Here is a 24,405-nt window from a genome sequence, read left to right as displayed (position 1 = left end):
CTATCATTTGTTGTGTGAGTTTATTCAAAAGTGTAGTGACAGTCTTGTTTTTCCCACATAGGTGTTATTGGGGCATTTAGTGTACTGGATGAGGTACACATGTTCTGATAAGCATATATGGGACCCATGGATCTTGAAAGGTATGTGCTGGAAGGTTTTGATCATTGCCAGCAGTGCAGATATGTCTACAGGTTTTGAATTTGTTGTTCTGGCAGGGTGTGGTGCTGCTTTGAGTTGGTGTGTCCTGGTCTGTGGGGATCTTCCTTCTGATGAGGTTGGAGAGGTTGCGGGGGGGAAGGGAGTCAGGAAAGACTTCTTTCAGGATGTGGTCCCCATCAAGTATGGGTTGTAACTGTCTGACAATACCTCATACGGGTTCCAGTGTGGGGTAGGAGCTAACAACTAGAGGTGTGCAGTCAGAGTTGGAGGTGGGGGGTATTTCTGTACTGAAGCAGGTTCTCTCAGTATATTTGGGTGGCCCATTCAAGGATGTGATCTACTTCTCTAGTGGAGTGTCCTTGTTCAATTAAGGTGCTTTTAAGTGTGTTAAAGTGTATGTCCCAGGCCTGGGAGCTTAAATGCATAACTCTGCAAGACACTAAAAATCATGGTTTTAATAAAGATATTGGATTGATGGTTTATTACAACAATCTGTAACCCACTAATCCCCCCTTTTTTGTCCTATGATTGGAGAAGTGCTAACAGGCCACTTCCCCTTGAATGGTCTCAGAATATGGTGTTAATTGCTTATACTGTTCCACTTTCTATGTAGTTGTGACAGCAGGCACCTTTCCCAGACCTGAAGAAGAGCTCTCCATAGCTCAAAACCTTGCCTCTTTCACCAATAGAAGTGGTCCAATAAAAGATGTTACCTCACACACCTTGCCTATCTGATATCCTGGGATCAACATGGCTACAACAACACTGCAAACAACACACTGCATTTCACAAATTATGATGCTTATAGATAATCTCTGATCATAAATCAGACATTTTTTTCTATTCATGATTAAAGGATTGTACCAATTTTAGGAAGATCAATAATATTGAAGTAGGAAAAAATCTTCCTTATGAATATGGAGAAGGCAGATTAAAAAATGAAAGTAAGAGAAAGCAAATGAGAAGAAAGTCAGAGGCAGAAGAAAGAAAGAACCCATGGTGCATTGAGTAAAGAGAAAGACTTAACTAGGGATATATGAACAATATTGTTCTTCAGATCAGCAGACTTGACCTTAGACTTGTATTTCTCCCATCCATCTATATATCTGAGCGATAGCTTGACTCCAGGTCATAAAAGCAATATATCCTGAATACTATACCCTGTCAGTCTGGGTTTGTAAACATTTGATGTAAAAAATGACTGTATGCCCCCTCAAGTCCTAGCCATAAATACCATATAAAAAGCCAGTGAAAACAATAAAGGCATTTATGAGATTGGAGGGAGTTCTTCAAAGTACACTATGTCATCACTGGTGCTTACAGCGGGACCAAATCCTGCTGTCCATTACCCTGGTTCAAATTCATGAATATATGGGAGAATCTTAGGTTTTGAATATAAACACTTCAAGCAAAAATTGGTGAGGACTTTAAAAATATGGCAATTTATACACAGCAAACACTTCTGTTTAGATCCATAACGTTTAAGTCCAGAAGGAACCACCAAATCCTCTAATGTGACCTCCTGTTTAGCACAGGCCACCAACACCACACAACCACCGCCATACTAACTCCAACAGAAATAGACCAAAGCATTACAGCCTACAGGAGATTCATCTAGTGTTTACCACAGGGAAAACATAGGAGGGACTGAGGTGCAAGAGGCCCCAACGATGGCAGGAACTGATTAAGTGAGATAAACCCAGATGATCCTGGCAAGTGACCCGCTTCCCATGCGGTGGAGGATGAAGGCAAAATAACATCACTGTCATGGGGAAATTGCCCTTTATGGGGAATTAGGGTCAGTTTGCCCATGACTGCCTTATGAAAGTTCCACCTGGGTGTAATTGACTGCCCCAGGTGGCTGATTAGTAAATAAGCACCTGGACCTAATAAAGGTTAACCAAGCTTAATTAGGGGAATGCCCAAGAGAGATAGAAAGCTTTTGTGGAGAGGAGCGCCCAAGAAAGGCCTGAGCCAGAGAGCTGAGCCAGGAGCCTAGATGGTGATCTCTCCAGGGAACCCACCAGAATGGGAAACCTGTAAGAGGTACTCCTAGAGAGAGGAGCCTCCTAGACAGAGGGCTGCAGTTGACGGGCATCCAAGAGAGCTTGGTCTCAGTCAGGTGGTCTCCCAGGCACAGGCTATCCCTGGAGAAGAGTCACAGTGGTTGGATCTCCCTGGACACCTCCAGGAAAGGACCTTATTCCAATAGAGACATCAGGTCTGACACCAGGGCAGAGACCAGAATTGAGAGAACTCCTATGGGAGAGGCTAGATAAAGGCAAACATTGGCTTGGGTGGGGGGACAGATGGATTAATAATGACCAGGTCACCCAACTAAGATGTTGGGTCGAAAGTTTTGTTTATGTTCTGTGTTGGCTTTTCTGTTAATAAATTAGCCCCTCCACAATGGTCAATTTTTAATTAATGCCATTAACTCATGATGAAGAAAACAAAATCACTTCAAGAGTTTATCTTGGAGAAGCCAAATATTCCTTTGGGACTGGTGTCCTGATTTCAAAAATACCGTGTATCACCACATCTAGACTGGATCTAGACTGTTCTCAGAGGTACCAGATGACAGAACAAGGAGTAATGGTCTCAAGTTGCAGTGGGGGAGGTTTAGGTTGGATATTAGGAAAAACTTTTTCACTAGGAGGGTAGTAAAGCACTGGAATGGGTTACCTGGGGAGGTGGTGGAATCTTCTTCCTTAGAGGTTTTTAAGGTCAGGCTTGACAAAGCCATGGCTGGGATGATTTAGTTGGGAATTGGTCCTGCTTTGAGCAGGGGGTTGGACTAGATGACCTCCTGAGGTCCCTTCCAACCCTGATATTCTATGATCTAACTACTTAATCCCTCCAAACTGGCATTAAAACCAAATGCAATCTAAAATGGTACACGAGAGAGTCACCGATGGCTTGACTGCTCTCCCACCCACATCGGCACAGACCATCCAGGATTAACCAATCCGCCTTTGCTCATTTCATAAGTAACATGGTGTTGACTGCTGTCAAACAATGGACACAGGAACAAAAGGTCTGGCGTGCATTGGTCCCTGTCAAAGAGGCAAAGTTTCTCAAATGCAGAGGCTAAAGCAACTGAAAATGGAGCCAGCACTTTCTCCTATTATATATTACCCAGCTTACCAAAATGGTTTACAGAACCAGAAACAAAGGAAAACAGTAGGAGACTCTCCAGTACCCTGCGGGATGAGGCAATACCCAGTGTACAAATAGCTTTTAGCAACTTAGCCAGTGTAACTCTTCAACCTCAGTTTTTTCAGTGTCACGAACTAGAAGGAGATTGAATCTGTACAACATATCCCTCCTTGTAATGGTGCAAATTGACTCTTTGAGATAGAACTTCAGTCCCCCACTACACTGACCATAGCAGCAAGGCATCCTGGGACAGTGCAGGACCTGAAGACCATTCCAAAGGGCCTGTTTGCCCCAATGCTCTAATCCTAATGAAAAACAAATAGCTGCTTCCAACAAGATTTTTTATAGGCTAAAACTGACATTTATGAATTAAATAAAACATCCTAGCACTGAAAGTTCTTGTGATATACATTCTGCCCTAGTCACTGGGATCAATCAACCTTCGCTCTCATGTCTTACTACCCATCCAAAGTATGTATAGTACAATACACATCTCACTGTAAGTCCAGCCTTGTCGTATGTTATTCCTTTCTAACTATCCAGTCACCCTTATCATCAGTAAAAATGATGTGCAGCTTAGTGTGGATTTTTTTAAAAAGTCCAGCGATTACAGTGTTGTAATACCAGCATACAACAGCGATTTAATGCTCCTTTTCTTAAGCTTTACAGAGTGTCAGGCAACAATAACAATAATAAACAAAACCCAACAATCTCACAACTAAGACTTCAGTATGAATGGGACATTACGCTTCAGCTAGATACGATGGCCCAGAGCCTAGGCTTCTGAAAACTGGAGTTGTTCCATGGAGTCAATGGAGCTATTTATACCAGCTGAGGAGTGGCCTGTTTAGCTGTGCATATCCCATTGCAAAAAGTATGCATGGGACAAGTGATCAGAATACACAAGATGTCACCTTCTCAGCTGGTGTAGCGCCATTGAAGTCAATTGAAATACGCCAATTTACACCCCCTAAGGGTCTGATCATAGGCACCGTGTGAACCGCAGCCCCGCCCCTTCCACAAACCCCACTGGAGCCCAGAGGCCCCCACTCCAGGCTAGTTCCCACCTACCCCGGAGCGCTGGGAGGGCAGGTGGTGTGGAGCAGGAAGCCAGGGCGGGGGGGGGGGGGGGCGGACCAGGGGTGGGGCCACACCTAGCTATTTGGGGAGGCACAGCCTCCCAAGGTCTATGATACCCACCACCCATGGATCTGATCCATGGTTTGTTGTAACTAATAAAAAAGAAGAAAAGGAAAGAGTGGAATAGTCATAGTATTCTATGAGAGACTTTCTATGGAAGGATACACTTTAGTCAAACACAAATTATTGGGCTCAATACAGGGTGATGGGTGAAATTATCTGGCCTGTGTCACACAGGTCAGCCTAGATGAGTTAATAGTCCCTTCTCGCTTTAAAATCTGTGAAAGCCTCACATTAACTTCAGTGGGGTTTGGATCAGGCCCCAGGAACCCTGGAGGGTCTGTTGGCTCATTAATTATGACATTGTAGAAGAAGTGAGCTATACATTATTGCAGAGAAATACTGAATCAGATAGTTTTGGGGGATATGTTTGGCATAAAACAAACCACAGAATTGATGAAGGTCAACTTATATGAATGCAACCAACATGTTCAGACTTCTATGCAATTTCTTTCTTTAAAGCTGCTACAGTAGTTATCATGAAGAAAAGACTGCTTCTGAGATTTAGCAAACCCTCTGGCTATGACAGGAGGTTTGCTGATCATCTCCAAAAACTTCAACACTTAGCAACTTTTTGCTTCACTGAGGAGCCATAAAAATACTTTTATTTCTTCTTCTTCTTTGTGGTTATTCCAGATGCATGACTAACAAAGCTCTTAGTCAATTAACCAAACAAATCTAGCCTGCCACTAGGAACAAGCAGAAGACAGGAAAACAACAGAAGAGGAAAAACCAATGTTACTTATATATTGCTTTTGCAGTGAATGAGATCAGATATTTTTAATCATTAAAAAAGAAGAGCCAGATGCGCAGGGAAATAACCATCATATCCTGCTAAATAAAATTTTCACTGAAAGGGTGAAGGGAAGACAAGAGAAGCTCCCTCCATGGACTTTACACTGTAATTATTTTGCACTCCTCAGATTTAAGGGCACAATCCTAAACTACCTTATTCACATGACGAGCTCCTCTGGCCTAAATCCAATAATAATAATAATACTTTGCTTCAATGGCATTACTCATATATATGAGAGTTTGCAGGATAAAACCCTAGGTGGCTCATAGATACAAGACTTCCCAGGACTCAGTGAAATCTTCAGCGCTAGAACCTCTTTTGGAATTTTATGGAAGTGCACTTAAAAGTGTAGGCCAGATCCTCAGCTTGTAAGTCAACATGGCTTCATCAGACTTCCCAACAGTCCTGGGTTTCAAAAGACTGTCCCACTGTAATGCTCCAAACCCTTTGCCCCAGTTGAAGTAGAATATTTTCTTATGACAGAGGAGTGGATGGGCCAAATTTGATTGGCATAGCAGCCTAGCACATGGGGGTGCAACGCCAATCAAATAGGGCCTGTTTGCCCCTCCATCTCAATCTCCATAGGGGCAGACTTGCTAAATGAGAGTGGTTGCTATGTCCCGCTTTAGCCACTTCAAACACTGGGAGGTTGGTTTCATTGATTTTAATGGGGCTACAATGATTTACTCCAGCTGAGGATGTAGCTGGTGGTACCAGCCCTGAATACATGATAACTTTACAATCTTATCATGCTTCTAAAACGTATAGGTTTAATAAGCAGCCATGTCTTTTCAGAATGTGCTTCCTATGAAACAAAACTAAAATATGGTATAATATCAGGAGCAACATGTCCTGGAAGGAAACAATCCGGTATTACATCAAAGGATAGAGGATGTTAAATATTTTAAGCATATTCTGCTTAAATAAAATAGAACCCCCTTGGATATTAAAAATATATGTGTTTATTGTTACCATTTAGGATTCAATGGAACATCAGTGTTCACAATAAAGGAAAATACAAAAGGATTGTGTTACCTCTTGCCAAGCATGGACAGTTGTATAAGCCTGACTTTGGTAAATGAAGCAGAAGACATAAAACATAATTAAAAAGATGGGTTTGGCAGCATAACTGTGCTTCTTTTTATTAAATATTTAGCACCCATTACAATTTAAGGAGCAAGAGTGCAGGAAAAGGGAGAAAATTTAAAGAGCAAGGCGAGAAGAAATGGAGGTGTGACACTGACAGATGAGCACAGCCGGAGTCCTGGCTAATTTATTCTCATGGAACTGTTAAACAAATAAATTAAAAAGCCCCCTACTGACTGCTTTCAACAGGGATGGAAATTACTTCCTATTCTCTCAGAATCTATCCTTTTTATCTTTCTTGTCCTATCTTTGGTGAATGTGAGTCAGAACGACCATTAACAGAGCAATTTCCAAGAGTGATTCAAATCCAAAGGGCCCTGGCCCTGCTCTGATTGACTGTGGTGAGACAGGATTCAGAAATAACTCCACTGAAGACATTGGTGTTTCACCCATGTTACTGATTTCAGAGTAGCAGCCGTGTTAGTCTGTATCCGCAAAAAGAACAGGAGTACTTGTGGCATCTTAGAGACTAACAAATTTATTAGAGCATAAGCTTTCGTGGACTACAGCCCACTATGCATCCGAAGAAGTGGGCTGTAGTCCACGAAAGCTTATGCTCTAATAAATTTGTTAGTCTCTAAGGTGCCACAAGTACTCCTGTTCTTTTTCCATGTTACTGAGAGCAGGTTCAGGCTCAAAACCTTCCACTCAAAAGGCAGGCCCTCTCCCAGTCGTCCGCCCAGACTGTAACTCTGCAGAGAGCAGTGCATGCTGTGAAGCTGCATCTGGAGCACTAACAAGTGGGGTAATCTGTACTTCAGACTCAGTGTATTTGCTTTGAATACACTGTTGGCACATAATAGTAATTGAACCAATAGGTAAATTACCCAGAGAACAGCGGTAAAAGGGTGGCCTACCCCTTTAAGAGCCAAACACCTGGGGGTAATCCCTTCTGTTCACTAATCAAATGCAGCTGAGAAGGGGACAGTTGTTTCTTATGAACAGCTGCGGGAAAGGGGGACACTGCAGAAAGCAGCTGCAGGAAGGGGTGGACTGACTGACTTCTGCATTAGTCTGTGGAGAAGGTGAGAAGACCTGTGAATTGTGGATGAGTAGAAAGCCCCAGCTGGCAGTTTTGTTTTCCTTTTGTGAGTTTGTTGGCTGTTTGGCCACTAAAAGGAGCCTAAAGGCAAGGGCTAAGGACTAATTTGGCCATGGCTAATAATTCCCCAGGCTAGCGAGGAAGGTTACCAGTTTACTGTAATCTGATTATATCATGTGTTATGCTGTAAGAGTATTATTGTGTGCGCCTGCTTGCTATTTGCACTGAAACATACCATAAACACGGGGCCTGCAGGGGGTAAGCATTTCCTGGATGGTGTCCAATACACCCCTCCAGATTCTCCTGTGCTCAGCCTCGGTCAGATTATAGCCCTTGGTTCTCAGGATGGTGCCTGGACCTGGCGTAGATTATAGCAGTTTAGTGGTTGCTACAAACTGTGTCAGATGGTAATAGTCCTTGTAAGCGTGCAGGACTCACTCCACAGTGCCTCCTGCTGGTCGTCCAGGGAATTAGCTCACCAGCCTCCAGAGTGCCCTCTGCAGGCTGGTGTCTCGCTTGCCACTGGGCCCCCGTGTCCCTCCCTGGACTCCAGTGCCCCATTATCTGGGGTGCTACCCCCTGGCAGTAACCCCTCACTCTCAGGGTCTTCCCCCAGCAGGGAACCCCTATCCCCACCTCATCTCAGTCATAGACTACTGCCAGTCACCAACTAGCCCCTGCTCCCTGGGGCAGACTGCAGAGTAAAAGCCACTCATCACTGGCAAGGGGGTTTGGCCCTGCTGCCTCTGCCTACCCATGGGCTGCCCCCTGCAATCCCAGTACCTAATTGGCCTTCCACTAGACTGCAGCTGGGGGAGGGGGGTTTCCAGGCCAGAGCTCCCCAGCTCCCTTGGCCTTCCCCTAGCCCTGCTCCACTCCAGGTACCTTCTCTCAGCTCCCTGCAGCTAGGTCCCTCCCTCTCAAAGCTAGAGAGAGTGTCTCTCTGTGCTCCTGGCTCAAAGCCTTTTTATAGGGGCCGGCTGGGGTCTGTTTGGGGCATGGCTCCTAGCTGTGCCTACTTCCCCAATCAGCCTGAGAACTGCTTGCCCCAGCCATGGCCCTCTGCTGGGCTGTTCTAAGCCCCTCAGGGCAGAAGCGCGTGACCACTCCGCTACAATCCTCTATGGGCTGTCTGTCAGGCAGAGATTCTCTGAGTGCATCAGCGCTCCAACCACACCCTGTATACCCAGAATGCCCCCTACACCAAGCCAGGACAGGGGTGGCATAGGAACTGACTATGATGTCTGTACACCTGTTTAGGACAGGCACATGTCATGAGAATTCTCAGCTGGTGAGTTACAGCCAAGTTTCCATTCCCTTTCCTTGTACACATATCAGAAAGGGACAAATGAGAGACCTAATATAGTCTCCTACATAGATTGGTATCTTCAGCTAGAGCTAACAAGAGTCATAAAATCCCACCATGAGCCAATTTTTTCTCTGGATGCACCTGTGTAATGGAACGTCATCTCAGCTACTTTTTGCCATACAAAGTACTGTAATCAGATTACTCCTTGAGATGACATTTTTCAAATGATCCCTTACAGTCATCCTTTACTCTAAAAAGAAATCTGATTTCATGTAACTCCCTATAGTAATCCATTACTTGAACAGTCCTGAATGTGTTATCCTCACATAAATATTTTAGTGACACAGAAGTTCAAAAATGAAAACTTGATAAAAACAAGAGAGATACCAAAAAGCCTACTGTGTCATTTCCCCCCGAAATGTCCTGACTTTTCCCAACTCCGCCCATCCTCCCCAATTGCCCACTACCCCACCCCACTGGCATATTGGTGTGACGACTCCATTCCATATAAATGATTTAGAAGCCCCATTAATTACTGCTAAAGTTATTCATTAAAATTCAAAGCTATGGCAAAGAGAAGCATTGAAAACTGAGATACTTCCAACATCTAAAGACCAGATAAAGGATGTAAAGGAATTGATGTCTTTGGGGGAAAAAATCAGTCTACAGATCAAGATGACAGCTAAAGGACTTTGATATAATTTGGAACTTTTGTGTCAAGTATCTGAAAGACTCAAACATGAATAGCAATCAAAGCTAAAAATGTTAGCCAGGAACTTTTGGTCTCAGCAGGACAAATCCTTTGCATAAGAGAAAAATATTCATATAAGAACACATGCAGATGTAAAAATGGAAAATATATCATTGTAATCATAAAAAACCTAGGATGCACTTTCTTTCTGTCTTTGTATTGGCTAAGTAAGTTCCTAGAAAAGCTTTGTGGGGGAAAAAAGAAAAGATATGTTGGTTATGAATAAGTTTCTGAATATCATTATATCTGCCAATAGAACATGTGTTGTTTCATCCATGTGCAAGTGAATTTAGTGCTCATGCAAATGAGGGAATTGTATAAAGGCTTCAAGTCAATTGCAACATATATATGACTCTGTGGAATTAATCTGAAATAACATTGGATTGAGCAGGGCATAATGCAGGCCAGATAGGTTTCCCACAGCTCTTCTAGTGTACTTCAACTTTGACCTCGGCGTCTCTTGAACACCAACTTCCTGCTGTGTCATATTGTTCGGCAGTTTTATTATGTACACAAATGTGGAGTTAGGGTGAAATTACAAATATGTTTTCACTTGTGATCTAAATTTGAATTTAAGATCAGGTCTCCATGAGGAGACAGGCAGTGCATTAACCTACTGTCACCAAAACCCCAATGACTAAGTCCCAAGTAAAGTTTCATTATGAACTGGCCTGTTTTTCATCATTGGTTTTCCTTAATCATTGATAGACTCGTTGCACTGGGTAAGTGTTTGCAAAACAATGTGCATATTTAAACATCTATACAGAAATAATGATTTCCCATATTTAAACACAAATGAAGAAAATATAGTATTGTCTTTCACTTTCTCTCTCAGCGAAGTAGAACATACTCATTATGGTTAAATTAATATTTAACACCTTGCATATTAAATGGATAGTCAAATCTCAAGTCTTCTGCTCCAATCCAAAATATGAAAGTCAATTTATTATGTTTCTGACTATTCTGAGGGTAGTGCAAAAAGGTAATAAAGCTGAATGAAAAAGAAGGCAAAAGGTATCAGATAAAAATATTGTGACTAATTGGTAGGAATTAAATTCATAGTAAGTAGGTGCATGTAACTGAAAATATAAAAACAGAACTTGTATTTACCAACCGAGGAAAGATCCATAGAACCTGTAGAAATTGTGTGTGAAAGAAGGCAATTTAGGAATGGTAATTCAGTAATATCATAATGATTCATTTGTTCCATATGGGGATTTAAGTTTATAACTAATGCATTCTCATGTGTTTCGCTTAGCACTTTCCCTTGAATATGGTAAATGATGTAAATAGAATTAATATTAAACAACTATTTTTTCAGTAGTTCATATACTGATATATACCTTTCAAAAAGCCAAGAATTTTGTCCTTTTATGCATGTTTATGGGCTGTCTATTGATCTCAACAGGAGCTGTGTATGGATTGGAGAGTATAAATTGAACATTGTATTTATATCTTGAGTTTTTGCATCACTTCACGGTGATTGTGAATAGGAGAGATTGTGTTAGGATTGGAAGAGCTTGGTGGGAAACCTTAAACAGATATGACTTCAATGGGAGTGAAATTAGGCCAACTCTCAGCATTTAAAAAAAGTGTTCGCTAAACAATTAAGCAGAAGAAAGATCAACAGGTGTTGTGTGAGGTAAGTATGAAGTTCAGCATTTATAAATGGGAATCCTGTAGTACAGGGTTCTCAAACTGGGGGTCGGGACCCCTCAGGGTGTCGTGAGGTTATTACATGGTGGGTCACAAGCTGTCAACCTCCACTCCAAACCCTGCTTTGCCTCCAGCATTTATAATGGTGTTAAATATATAAAAAAGTATTTTTAATTTATAAGGGGGGTTGCACTCAGAGACTTGCTATGTGGGAGGGGTCACCAGTAAAAAAGTTTGAGAGCCACTGCTGTAGTAGGCCCTGTATTAAAAATGCACAGAAAGGGAGGACTTACCTCAGCAAATGCATAGCTTCTGGGCTTCTTCAGTTCTGCTGAAGGCTTCAATCATGGAGGCAGTTTCTTTGGGAATGGAGCTTTGGCCCAGCTCCAGGAATGGAGCTGACCTGCAGAACAGGAAGAGCCCAAGTATTCAAACCAGACTCTTTATCCATGCAGATAGTCATGCCTTATTACCCCATGCACATCACAGGTTGTGCAGAGGAGCTGCTATTGGTTATGAAGTATGGGGATTATGCCATGCATTTTCCCCTCTGTAGGGACAAATGCCTCATTTTGCCTGGAACTACCAAACTATTATTGTCACTGCACCATATTGTAAGTGGTGTCTATATGATTAACCCAAAGCTGAATTCCTTGGGAGTTAATGCACATACATTTCTTCGTAGAAGTCCTAATTCAGCTAAACACTTTAGCGTGTGGTTTAAAGTTACACACATGCTTAAGTGCTTTGGTGAACTGGGGTCTGAGAACACAGAATTTTACCTATGAGACCATAAGTGAACTAAAATACTCTAATTTGTTCCATAACTTTCTTCATTAACATTCACTGTTATTTACTAACCTGAGTAGTTTTGGGTTTTACAGAAAAAGAGTTCTCTAGTGTAGTGCAAAGTAACCATAAGCTATTTGCTTCTATTGGAAGTTGAACTTGGAAACCACAGTTAGATTTTCAACAGGGGAACCAAAGTGTTATCCAGTAGGGTACATATTCTCTTTACAGTGTCCGCAAAATATCATATCACCTGCACCTTTTTCTCTGCCCACCAGGAATATAAATCAATATCAATAGTTTGTTGTGTGGGAATTGGAGACTGCAGTCCTCAGTAGGGAAACTCTCATGGAATCAAATGTAGCCCTGATGAATATGGTACAACTCCACTGACTCCAAGGTGAATGATGGGCCAGACCCTCAGCAAGTGTAAGTCAATGTAGCTTCAATGAAGTCAATGGGGTTATGTTGATTTACACTGGCTGAGGTTTTAGCCCAAATGCACACGAGTTAGGTGCATTTCTGAACCTGAAGCATCCTGGACTTAAAGTTGTCTCCACGTCTTATGAACAACACATGGAACATGATGAAGTGCACCAATTATGATGGCCTCCTTTATGTATTCCCTTATGGACGAGAACTCAGCTTTCAAGAGCTTGCACATCTTATTAGTTCTGTTATTTGTGAACTATACCCATCTGCCCTTCAGCCTAGACACTTTTAGTTCCTTTTATACGTGTAAATGGGCTTATTTTTTTGCAAGTGCTTTTATCCTTTAACGGTAACTAATACGCAATATTTTTTGTACATGCCTTCAAGACCACTGAGAAGACTAGAGAAGGATATGCCTTTAAAAATGGATGACAGGTATTATTGTTGGGCTCACTTTATCCTGTAGATTTCAATGAGACTCCTTGCAGGACTGAGACAAACAGAATTTGGCCCACAAATTCTCAAGGTAAACCATGGGAAGACCTCCTGGCTCTGATGAGTCAATAGTAAAACTCCCATGGACTCCAATGGAGCCAGGATATCACCTCCCTGAAGTGTCAGGAATGCCACAGATCAGGGTGTACTGGTAGTATTATGCAGAGAAACTTGAACTAATGTCTGCATAAAATTGAGCATTAGCCAGTATGATGAGTTACTTACATTCATAAAGCCTACATTTCATCATTTTAAAATAAAGTTATCCAGTTACCTTCACAGCACTGGATTTCCCCCCAGTTTAATACCATTCAAATCATCAAATTATACATGTGAAATTGAACACCTACCTATAACTTCCTGAATGATATGCCTCCCCTCCAGAGTACACTGCCTCAAGCATTTCTAAAAGTCAACTAATTACAGTAAATAGCTTTCATCTGCTCCTGTGGCTGAAGAGGGACAGGGACTGACTTTAGGTGAAGTAAATTAATCATCCTAATATAATCACAGTGATTTAAGCGAGAGCTGGTTGTCAAGCTAGGCTCCCTGGTGTTCAGATGTGGGTTGTTTCCTCGCTTGCATTTTTTCATGAAAAGTTTGGAAGGATCTTGGTTTCATTCCACATCAGAATGGAAACGAGTTCTGAAACGTCACCTTTTTTACAAAAGAGCAATGTTGTTTTCTGGCCAGCCTAACCAGAGAGGATGATATTTAAGCAAATGCACAGCAAAATTCTTTCTGCCTTTTTTGCCAGACTTTTCCCCAGTTTAAGAAGCAGCTAATAATCTGAGCTTTCCTCTTGTGTGTACTCCCTCTTTACAGTAATTCTTTCTCAGTGTCTTTCTGTTACCTTATTCTGTGCATTTTTTTTTCTTTGAGGATTTCAACAGCAGAGAGAAGGAAGGACAACTCCCTTGTAGTTTTTTTTTTCTATTAGTGAATATAATTAACCCCATCAACATTAATGGAAGTTAAGGTGCATATCAGTGGAAGAACACAGCTCCCAAGGGAGGTTAGTGCTAATTATGAGCTTCAGCTAAGTTAACTCATGCTAAGTAAGCTAGGTGCAGTAATCAATGTCAATATGATCAGTAGGAAGAAAAGAAAGTATTTCCAACAGAAGTTGACTTCTTAAAAACATTTCACCATGGAAGCTCTTTGAAACCGTGAAATACAACACATTAGTTAGTGTATCCAGCCACAAATGGAGAGCATCTAACATGCAGATCTTCACAGATGTCAAGGAGAATATTCAGCAGGAAACATGTCCCATACCAGGAGCAAAACCAGCCACCTTGGGGGAGATTTTTCAAAGGCACTAATAGGAGTTAGGTCTCCACTTTCAATTAATTTTAATGGGAGATGCATGCCTTGCTGCTCTTTGAAAATACACCCCTCCCCCCTGTTTATTAACATGTCTTGGAAGTGCGGTCATTCAACTGAAATAATTGTGATCGCTAAAGACAATACTTCATTGGGATTACTTGATCAAGAAAAAAAATGGGGCCTGACTTATTAAATATTCTAATTTCCCTGTAAGCCTGGAAACATGCTTTATTGTCTCTAAAGTTATCTCTGTGCATGTTTATGACGCTCTAATGAGTTGATCCAATTACATCACTCCCTTGCATGCTAGCCCCTACTAAATTTGTATTGCTTCCGAGGCTCATAATCTCTCTAATCACTGGTGTCAGCAGTTCCTCATTGAGAAATACACGGTGCAGTAACATTTTAGGAGAAACTTCACTCTAGTATTTTGTATATTCAAGGCCTTTGGAGATAGAATGTACATGAAGAATTGCTTTGTTTTCTCTTTTTTGTTTATATTGTCAGTTCCACTGCATTTTATCCACATCCCCAAGCTCTTCCTTTTTTTTTTCTACTCCTACTTCAGTTTCCCTTCATATGAGTTCTGTTTCTCCATATTTCTTCCCAGACCATTTCTTCTGTTGTTGCAAACCAGGTGGCTAGTTCATCAAGTCCTAGGGGAGGGTGCTCTAGGGAAAGAAATCTTTGTCAAGGCCTTCCCTGGAGTTCCTCCCATATTATTCTGTCAAATGGATTGGTTCCCCCCACCTCATCCTGTCAAGAATGGGCTGGAAGAAACGCCTAACCTGAAGAATCCCCTGAGCTCTGGGCCACAGCTGCCCATTGCCTGTAGTCTCTGTTAATGGAACTGCAGGGCCAGGGGCTTTCTCTCAATGTTCAGTTCTTGGATCCCCCGGAGAAGGTTCTGCAGAATCTCCACTGGGTAGGAGAAGTGTCAATGTGCATCCATCCTTGCCCTCTGTCCACCCACTTCTGCTCCTAACTGGGTCGGTCTCCACCTTCATCTCCAGCATGGACTGCAGACCATTTCAGGATCTAGCAGACCACCCTCCCATTTGAACAAAAGTGGGAAAGTCCATGGACAGAAGGTCCTATCCATATGTAAAATGGAATAAAAAAAATCCAAAAGAAATAAATAACTATGTGGTTTAAAGATGGTGTTGTGTCAAATGAAGACCAACAATATTAAAAGTACCTGATAGTTACAACATAAGTCACCCATGACATTCTTTCCTTATCTAACCTACCAGAACCTCCCCTCCTCTATACTTCTAAACTCAAGCACAGACTGGCCGCTTTCAGGTGTATCATCCTTATAGGATTTCAAGTCCTTGGCCGTACATTTTAAAAGCTGCAGCTGTTGTCTCCTACTGTCTGCTGTGCCGTTTGTCCCTCATTTAGCTTCATTTCACTTGCTGTCCATGCCCCTTTCTTTGCCTCTCTTTTCCTTTCCCTTTACACTCTTAACCCCTTCCCTTGAGTGTTCCCTCTCCCTTTCTTTATGTCTCTATATTGCTAATTCCCTGCAAACAAAATCCCACTCAACAAGTTGTAAAAACCCAGCCACTCCAAAACAAAACAACAGCAAAAATCATGGAACTGACCGAACGCTTTCAAACCATTGCATTGTTCATTCTCTTTGCATGTTCTAGCCCTTTCATCTGCATTTTTCTGTCTTGTCTGTATAGATTGTAAACTCTTCAGTGCGGTGATTGTCTTATTCTGTATTTGTTATGTCTAGCACAATGGGGCCCCAGTTTTAGTTGGGGTCCCTATGGACTACCACAATACAAATAATGACAACATTTGGATTTAGTATTGTAGGAGACTGCAGAACATTATTACCTATCCCTTAGCACATGAGTGAGGATTTGGAGGGACTACTTGGCATCTTTCGATATGTTTGCACTAAATTTTATTTTCTAGGAACTGTAGAACAGGTTAGCAACCAGAAAATACTAGGGAACGAACCCTCAGCTGGTAAAAACTGGCACAGATCTACTCACTTCAATGATTTATACCAGCTGAGGATCTGGCCCTAATGGTCCATCTAGTTTTGTTTCATTTCTTCATCCATAAATTCCTCAGAGATGATGCAAAAACTTCATAGTACTGCACCTAAATTGTGGTATTTCACAAGCTATAAAATGTTCACTTTCAAGAAACAGAGGGAAGAGGGGAAACATATTGCAAAAAACTAAATTAACAAATTACTGAGAAATCTCAGAAGGCAGGAAATTCTTTTCATGGAGGGCACGATTCTTCTCCCATTGATTTCAAAAGGAATTATGCAACAGACTTCAGTGAGAGTAGGACTCAGCCCAGTGAAAAGAGCTGACAGACAGGTTAAATAAATGTAATTGTAGATTGAGTTTTAGAGTAGATTTGAGTTATTTATTAGCTAAAATAGGGATACTCCTGAAAGGACTGCTGGACTAAGATAAACCAAGAAAGCGAAATCAAACTCCAAAGCCTGGATTTCTTGAAAAAATTGCCAAAAACACAGATCATACTGCAGTGACAAAACACTGTAGCACTAATGAAGGCAATCCAATCCAACTGATTCTGCAGGGAAACTTTCAGTGAATGGAACATACATCTGCATTGATTTGTTACTGTCTCAATGCCCCCTTCTTTTCACCAACATTGCTTCCTTCAGAAGCTGGATTTTCTCTGGAGGTTTCCCATCCAAGTACCGGCCAGACCAGACCTCACAGTTTATGAAACCTGGTAAAATCACAGCCCATAATGATGGGTGCAGGATAAATGGTCAAAAAGAGCCATAATAAAATAAGGGGAAAATAGAAAGCCATTACAGATCAGATAAACCAGACTCTGTATTCAGTATCTGGCTTTTTTGTTATTTACAGGATGATAATTAAAGAAGGATGTGCTGTTTTGCAAATGACAGTAATTTGGGAAATACAGCAAACAATACGGAACAATGCAATCAAGAGACTTATGTCATTTGAGAATGGGACATAGCAGGTAGCAAATGCTATTGAAAGTAGAAAAATAGGTCTTGACGCAAAGAAAAAAAATGTTGGTTATCTTATAAGTGAAAAAGCACATAATACAGTTAGAAAAAGAGAAACCAAAGTTATTACTGACAATTTCTAAAATCTTCAATCAAATGTGCAGCTTCAGTGGGAAAAAACCAACGCTGATTTTTTGCTATATTGTTAGCCAGGTAAGGTCACACAGTATCATTATATGAGGCATTGGTTAGACTTCACTTATGATTGTGAATGCAATTCCTACTACTATACTTAAGAAGAATTGTAATTGGGATTGATGGTTTGAAATGATTTACATTGTGAAGGAGAAATGTAAAATCTGGAAGCACTGTATTCTTGTTGAAAAGAAGAGATCTTGCACTTACTAAACTGACATCCATAACATCTTGACGACCCACACAAATTAAATAATAATAAATAGACTGCAAAAGTGGAAGTTGTTAAAATTATTGCTCAGACAAAAGATATGAGTAACCTGGAATCTCAGTTAATTTAACAACATCAATAAAATAAGTGTCTTTAATCAAATTTGTTCTCCTTTCATTGACATGCTGCATGTAACTAAACAATGTCAAAGAATTAATTAAGGGACTGTTGCTTCAGACCTTTACTCACATGGCTAGACTGCAATGCACCTGTTACTTTTTCTGTTAAACATTGTATTTAAGCTTTCTTTCTGTTACCAAATAAGTATTTCAAACTAGATATTATTGCCACCATTGAAATCACTGAAACTCTCCCCCCCCCATTGATTTCAATGGGACCAGGATATTTATGCATAATACAGTTCTTTTACAAGCCCCATTTTAACCTGCACCTTCTTATTCCTTTTGTCATCTTGGCATATATGTTACACCTACTTAGCCTCTCTTAGGCTACGTCCTCACTATGGGGGACGGGGGGAGGGTCAATTTAAGATACGCAAATTCAGCTACGCGAATAGCGTAGCTGAATTCGACATATCGGAGCCGACTTACCCCGCTGTGAGGACGGCGCTAAATAGACCTCCGTGGCTCCCCCGTCGACGGCGCTTACTCCTACCTCCGCTGGTGGAGTAGAAGCATCGATTCGGGGATTGATTGTCGCGTCCCGACGAGACGTGATAATTCGATCCCCGAGAGATCAATTTCTACCCACCGATTCAGGCGGGTAGTGTAGACCTGCCCTTACAAATCAGGTAAGCAAGTGCAAGGAGTTTAGCTTAGTCCATTTTATACAGCACTTTTGAACGTGGTCCAAAGAAATCAGAGACTAAACAGCTGTGAGGATGAGAAGAGAGACGAGACTGGGGTAAAGCTCCAAATGACAGAAATTGTGCTAGATCTTGCACTGAGAGGGACTATGGGCCTAATCCAATGTCAGTGGAAATCTAAACTTTAGATCAGGCATTATGAGTATGGCAGTCAGTAATCAGATAAAAGGGAGAGGTCAAGAGGCTTCCTAACCCAATCAAGGACTCCCACATTCCAATGAGAATTTTGCTGACTCATCCTTTCTTCTTCTTCATTTTTTTTTTTTTATAAATAGAGTCCCAATGTTTTGACTCTAAACCTGTATCCAAATTGCACTCTCGGATACATTGAATTCTACAGTTCAGGGCTGCATAAAGAATTATCTCTGAAGCTGAAACAGCTGAGCTGCCAACTATATATTGTTTATGACATCACTGATAAGCCTTGATAAATGTACAGTGTAACCTCATTTGGCTTGCTATTTGTCAAAGGATATGGTTCAATCACTTTTAACGTTTCCCCCTGCCCCCCCCCAAGGCTTATTTCTTAGCCAGGATAAGTGATGAAAAATGATTGCATGTTATGTTATGTTATCTCATTAACACTGGCATGCACCCATACATTTCTACTGCCCAGCTTCCCATTAATACAGCACAACACCATTCCTGGAAGGAAAAGGCCAGAACTCAATCTATGCTGCATAAAATTAGATAGATGACCAAATATTAATAACACTCACTCAGTACAATACAGACCGCAGCATTCTCCATTAAGAAATAACATGGCTCTTCAACGGTGTAGTATCTGTTTCTCATGCACAAATGTGAAAAGAACTTTGCTACCATTTCCCTTACACACTAATTCCTTGGTAGAGACCTCTACTGCACAAAGTAGGTAAAGAGGTCAGATTCGGATCCTCCTCAAGCAAACACCAGACTAGTGAAATTCCAAGGTTCTGTTCTTGTCACAACAGATAAAGTATAACTAGGCCCTCTAGTCTACTTAGAGCCAATTCCTGTGCTAATGGTAAATAATTTCTGTGGCATATTTTTCTTAGTCCTTCAACGACATTTCTGCAGCTGTGATGTTATATGTTAGCAGAATATCAGAGACCATGAAAAATACAGGCTACTCTGTGTGTGTGTGAGTATCTCAAATACACAGCACTTGGTGATGAGGACCTTACCAATAGCCCTCCTTTAAGTGCAAAACAGAACTCAATCTTAACTCTGGAGTTTTGACCAGTGCCTCCAGAATGATAGGTCTGAGCCTCAGATGAAAAAGTAGTTCTAAGACACCTTTTCACTTTCCCCAGTTCTAGTGCTAGCCAGGAGTTGAACCAACCGCCAGTGTAAGTTAACACAGTCACAGAGCTATACTCATTTATGCCACTGGTACAGTTTAGAGACCATTTGCTGACCAAGATCACTGGAGCACAGCACCAGTCCTGCCCCCTGTAGTATCATAATACTATCAAAAATTGCCCTATATAGTGGGAAGAAAAGTGACATGGAATCTGTACTGCCTGCACAGAAGACACAGGACTTTGGTTTTTAAGATCTTATTAAAAATAATTCTCTTATAATAAGCTTCATGGGACTCTGTTTACCAACCTCTGAAAATTGAACAGTTGATCCAAACTCTGCCATGGTTTTAACCTGCAAATCCAGGGAACCTAAACATCTTTAAAATGAACCTCTAAGCAAAACATTGCTCAGATAACCGAGCCCAAGAAAGATACAATAGCATATTCAAAGGCAGAACACCAACAGCTAAAATAAAAAGCAGGACAGAGAACTAAATGTCCCTCCAGAATAAATCACACTATACACAGTAATCTTGTGTTACATCATAATGTCGCCTGTCATGAAAGGTGACTATACGGATTGGATATTCTCACTTTAAAGAGATGAAGTACTACCCCAATGTCGGAAATCAAAAGTGAAAGGGCTGATTAAGTGAACGTTAAAATTAGTTAGAGAGGAGTGAACATGGAGCACTCACTAAACATACAAAAAAATCAGACATATTTCCATTGTGAATATTAAAAAGATAACAAAGGTATGATCACATCACAGGTGAATAAAATATATATAAAATGATAATCCCATTGCATGCAGTAATTATGTATTACATCAGCTATAACTGTGGTGGGGGGGTGGGAGTGAGAGAAAAATCCTGAGGTTTAGAATACTGTCATTCCCCCTAGCTACAACTAAATGCATGTTTATCATATTCACTCAAAATTAATGTTATTGAATACAAAAGAGCTGTGATATTGAAGAAGGCATCTAGAGTAGGTGAGGGGTATGAAACTGATATGTCACTATTCGCTCTATTGCAGTGTGGTTGCTCTCCATGGTCTTAAGCGCTGTCTGTCAGAAAACTAACCTCAGGGATTTTATTTAATAAAATCCTCTTGCTTTTATAAAGCTTGTAAAATTGGTTTTCTATCCAAAGAATGGTCTGATTTTAAATCTGATTTTTTTTTCTGAGAAAGGTTTAGAAAATGAGATTCACATGTACTACCCCTCTTCCCTTCTGACCATATATGAGAAAACAACTTGTGTTGTGTGTGCTATAACTTATAAAAGCCATCTGATTCTTACAAACAGAAAGAGGGTACACAGCTGCCTGAATCTGATTTGGAAATGTGGTTGTGGCCTTAATTTTTTATATACTACGGGTTGGCCTGTCTTTGGAGATCTATCCAAGGATGGGGCCTTCCACATTTGGATTTTCCCATTTCTATACAGTAGGCGGCAGAGGTGACCTCATCACTCTATGGGGGTTCTGTTAAGAAGGGGATTACCAATTTTCTGGGGATGGGAATATGAGAAACAAGGGACATGTCACTCACTCTGAAACTATCCCCTGCTCTGTTCCTGGATTTCTGTGAGGAAATCCAAGTGGGAGGCAAGAAAGCTGGGGCTTGCACAGCCTCCATCTATGAATCCTCAACTGATCAGCCACAGGAGACTTCAGCCATGGAAGGGAGATGGAGGACTAATGGGGCCAGAAGATGTTCTCATCTGAGGAATGAGGTTCCTTTTCCTGCAGATCCCCAAGATCTGTGGACTTGGGAGGGGACATAGCTTCCAAAATCTGCAGCACCTTAACCTCTTCCCCCAGAGGAAAGGATTTAGGGAGAACATCAGAGTTCTCATGACCTCTAGGCTCCTTCTACAGGTTTGCTTCTGGAGAGGGGTGAGTTGTTCCTAAATTACTATTACTCTAGAGAGAGCTGGTGAAGTTTAGAAGCAGTTGGTGAAATTAAGTCACACCACATTTAGGTGGAGAACCTGATAGCACCATCTCTATATTGTGCACACCTTCGCCAGAGAGATAAAATAAAAAATATCAGTTAAAATTAAATAAAACTAAAATTGTAATTAGAGTGATTTGTTGGGCTTACATGAATCACAAAACTAAGGTTAATCACCTGATATCAGGAATTAGGCCTTGCCCATTGAATTTCAGTAGCTCATGGTCAGTGGTACTAAATTTCCCTATTCCCCTCATATTCTCAGTCATTTCCTCCACTGTGGGAAGTAGTAAAGCCAGGAAGGGTTCTCCTCCACTTTCTGGAACATGACGTTGTCCTCTGTGTAGCTTAAAGAAGATCCATATTTAGTTGCATTTGTCATCCAACAGATGTCTGCCTAGTTAAGATCCCCCAAGAGTACAGTACTGTGTGGTTTTGGTTGACCATGAATTGTTATTGTTTCTGTCATCCAATGCAGGGTGTTTGAGGCAGATGCCCAGTGCAATTTCTCCTTTGTTTTTCATTTCTTTTAGCTTTCATTTCCTTTATTCTATAGTTGTTCTATTTACTATTAAACATCAGTCTTGTAAAAACATCTTACACATAATACCATCCTTATACATCTCCCCTATTTACCTTTCCATATAGATAATGCCCCAGCATACTGAAAATTCAGCTGTGAGGTTCATCCCACCAAGTCCGGTCTGCCCAATAGGTCACATGCTTTCCATTATTTAGTATCACTTCTAAATCTTCTTGCTTATTTCGTAAACTCCTTTTATGCTCAGAGAACATAACTTTTTTTATGATTTTTTTTAGCGTAATTTAAAACATTTATTCATTTTTGGTTTGATAATACCTTGGTCATCTTTTTTTCAGACAAAGCACATATATTAACGTTCAGGCTTTTCAACTGTTTGATGAGGAAGACAGCTTTCAGACAATGTTCAGAATTTTACATTTGCCACCGTCACATAGGATACCAGAATGGACCTTTTCCCAAGGTTCATTGGTCATTTTTGCCTCTGAGGCAGAAAAATATCGGCACTGAGGAAAATTGAAGATAAGATTGACATTTTTGACTCATTGTCTTCGGCAGATACTCCATATAAAGTGAAAATAACTTGCATTGGGAAGGTTATTTAGATTGTATGACTGATTGGTGTAATTGTGTGTTGAACTCCTGGGAGCATATAACTTTATTTGCCCGCAACTGTACCTTGGGGATGAAACTTGCACTGAATAAGCTTGTATGTGACCTTAAACAACTTTTAAGACGCCGTTTACATGAAGTAACCCACCTCAAGTCTCCTCTGTTGGAAGCTTGCATTGTGCTGCTCAGTCACAATATTTTTTTAAAAGGTAAAAAAGCCAGTTGGCAATGTTTGCACAATAGCATGTATTTCTCATGACTTCTTTTCTGTGTACTTCACCTTTAAATGGACAGAGGCAGCTGTGATCAAAGAGATGCAGCCTGCCTCAGAGGAGACAGGCATGCTGTTTGCTTTCGCATAAGGACTTTACTGTAAAAAGCAACAGAGGGTCCTGTGGCACCTTTAAGACTAACAGAAGTATTGGGAGCATAAGCTTTCGTGGGTAAGAACCTCACTTCTTCAGATGCAAGTGAGGTTCTTACCCACGAAAGCTTATGCTCCCAATACTTCTGTTACTCTTAAAGGTGCCACAGGACCCTCTGTTGCTTTTTACAGATTCAGAGTAACACGGCTACCCCTCTGATACTGAACTTTACTGTGGTTTTCCTGTCTTACTGTTCACTTAATGTAAAATAAGTTGCTGCTGAGACTGAGTGTACATACTTGCTCTTCAGGTATGGAATAACATATCCATTCAACATTAAAATGATAGACTATTTCATTACAATCTTGCAATTCAAAATCATTCAACAGTCAGAAAAAAAATGACCTTAGGAAAATAATATGAGTAAGAAATATGGGAGTTGACTTAGTTATCATTCAGAAAGCTTATAAAACATACATCAGAGCACTATTGGAGCAAGACACACATCAGTATCAATTCATACTAGTAGAGGAATGACAGAAATGTGTACGTTTTAAAAGGGACACAGTTGGCATAATAAAAAATATTCCTTACTTGTATTATTAACACCAGATTATGAAAATTCAAATCCTGTTAAAAACTAATTTATTTTTCATCATTTGTGATACTTTCTTACTTATTACATTTCACTCAGAGCTTTGGCAATGAAAACAGACTGAACAATTTCTGTCTGATGAGTCACTTTTACTTTAAAGGTCTCGGGGACTAACTCAGTTTTTCAATGACTGGGATAAAAACATGACAGAGAAATATTTCCACCAACGGAAAAAATAACTTTTTCAACTAGAATAAAGGAAATCACAGAAACGTTTCTAATTTTAGACAAAACCTTTAAAAAAAAAACCCTCAATATTAAGCCAAAATGGACCCAACAAAGTCCTTGTAAACATCAAGGTTACATTTTATATCATAATTTTTATATAATGAAATTTGAAACTACGAAGTTAGAGACTAGAAGAACATCCCTCTCATTCTTTGACAGAAATATTTGAACCAAACCTATCTCTTGAGAGGTTAATAAATACTAGATTAAGGGCTATGATTATG

At 40.7% G+C, this 24,405-nt stretch overlaps 1 long non-coding RNA gene across 1 annotated transcript in view; it reads right to left on the bottom strand.

The window, feature by feature from the left end:
- The window catches only part of LOC135974315 (uncharacterized), a 43,407-nt gene extending 30,009 nt beyond the window's left edge, over positions 1–13,398 (bottom strand). Inside the window, exons 1-2 of the long non-coding RNA XR_010591546.1 lie at positions 13,285–13,398; positions 11,512–11,621 (exon numbers count right to left, since the gene is read on the bottom strand). This is a non-coding gene — a long non-coding RNA (uncharacterized LOC135974315). The remainder of the gene's footprint in view (positions 1–11,511; positions 11,622–13,284) is intronic.
- Between the last annotated feature and the right edge of the window lie 11,007 nt (positions 13,399–24,405).

Source organism: Chrysemys picta, chromosome 11 (assembly GCF_011386835.1).
Source record: "Chrysemys picta bellii isolate R12L10 chromosome 11, ASM1138683v2, whole genome shotgun sequence".
Taxonomy (NCBI): domain Eukaryota; kingdom Metazoa; phylum Chordata; order Testudines; family Emydidae; genus Chrysemys; species Chrysemys picta.
The sequence above is the reverse complement of the archived record's forward strand: the minus strand, read 5'-3'. Positions and strand labels throughout refer to the sequence as shown.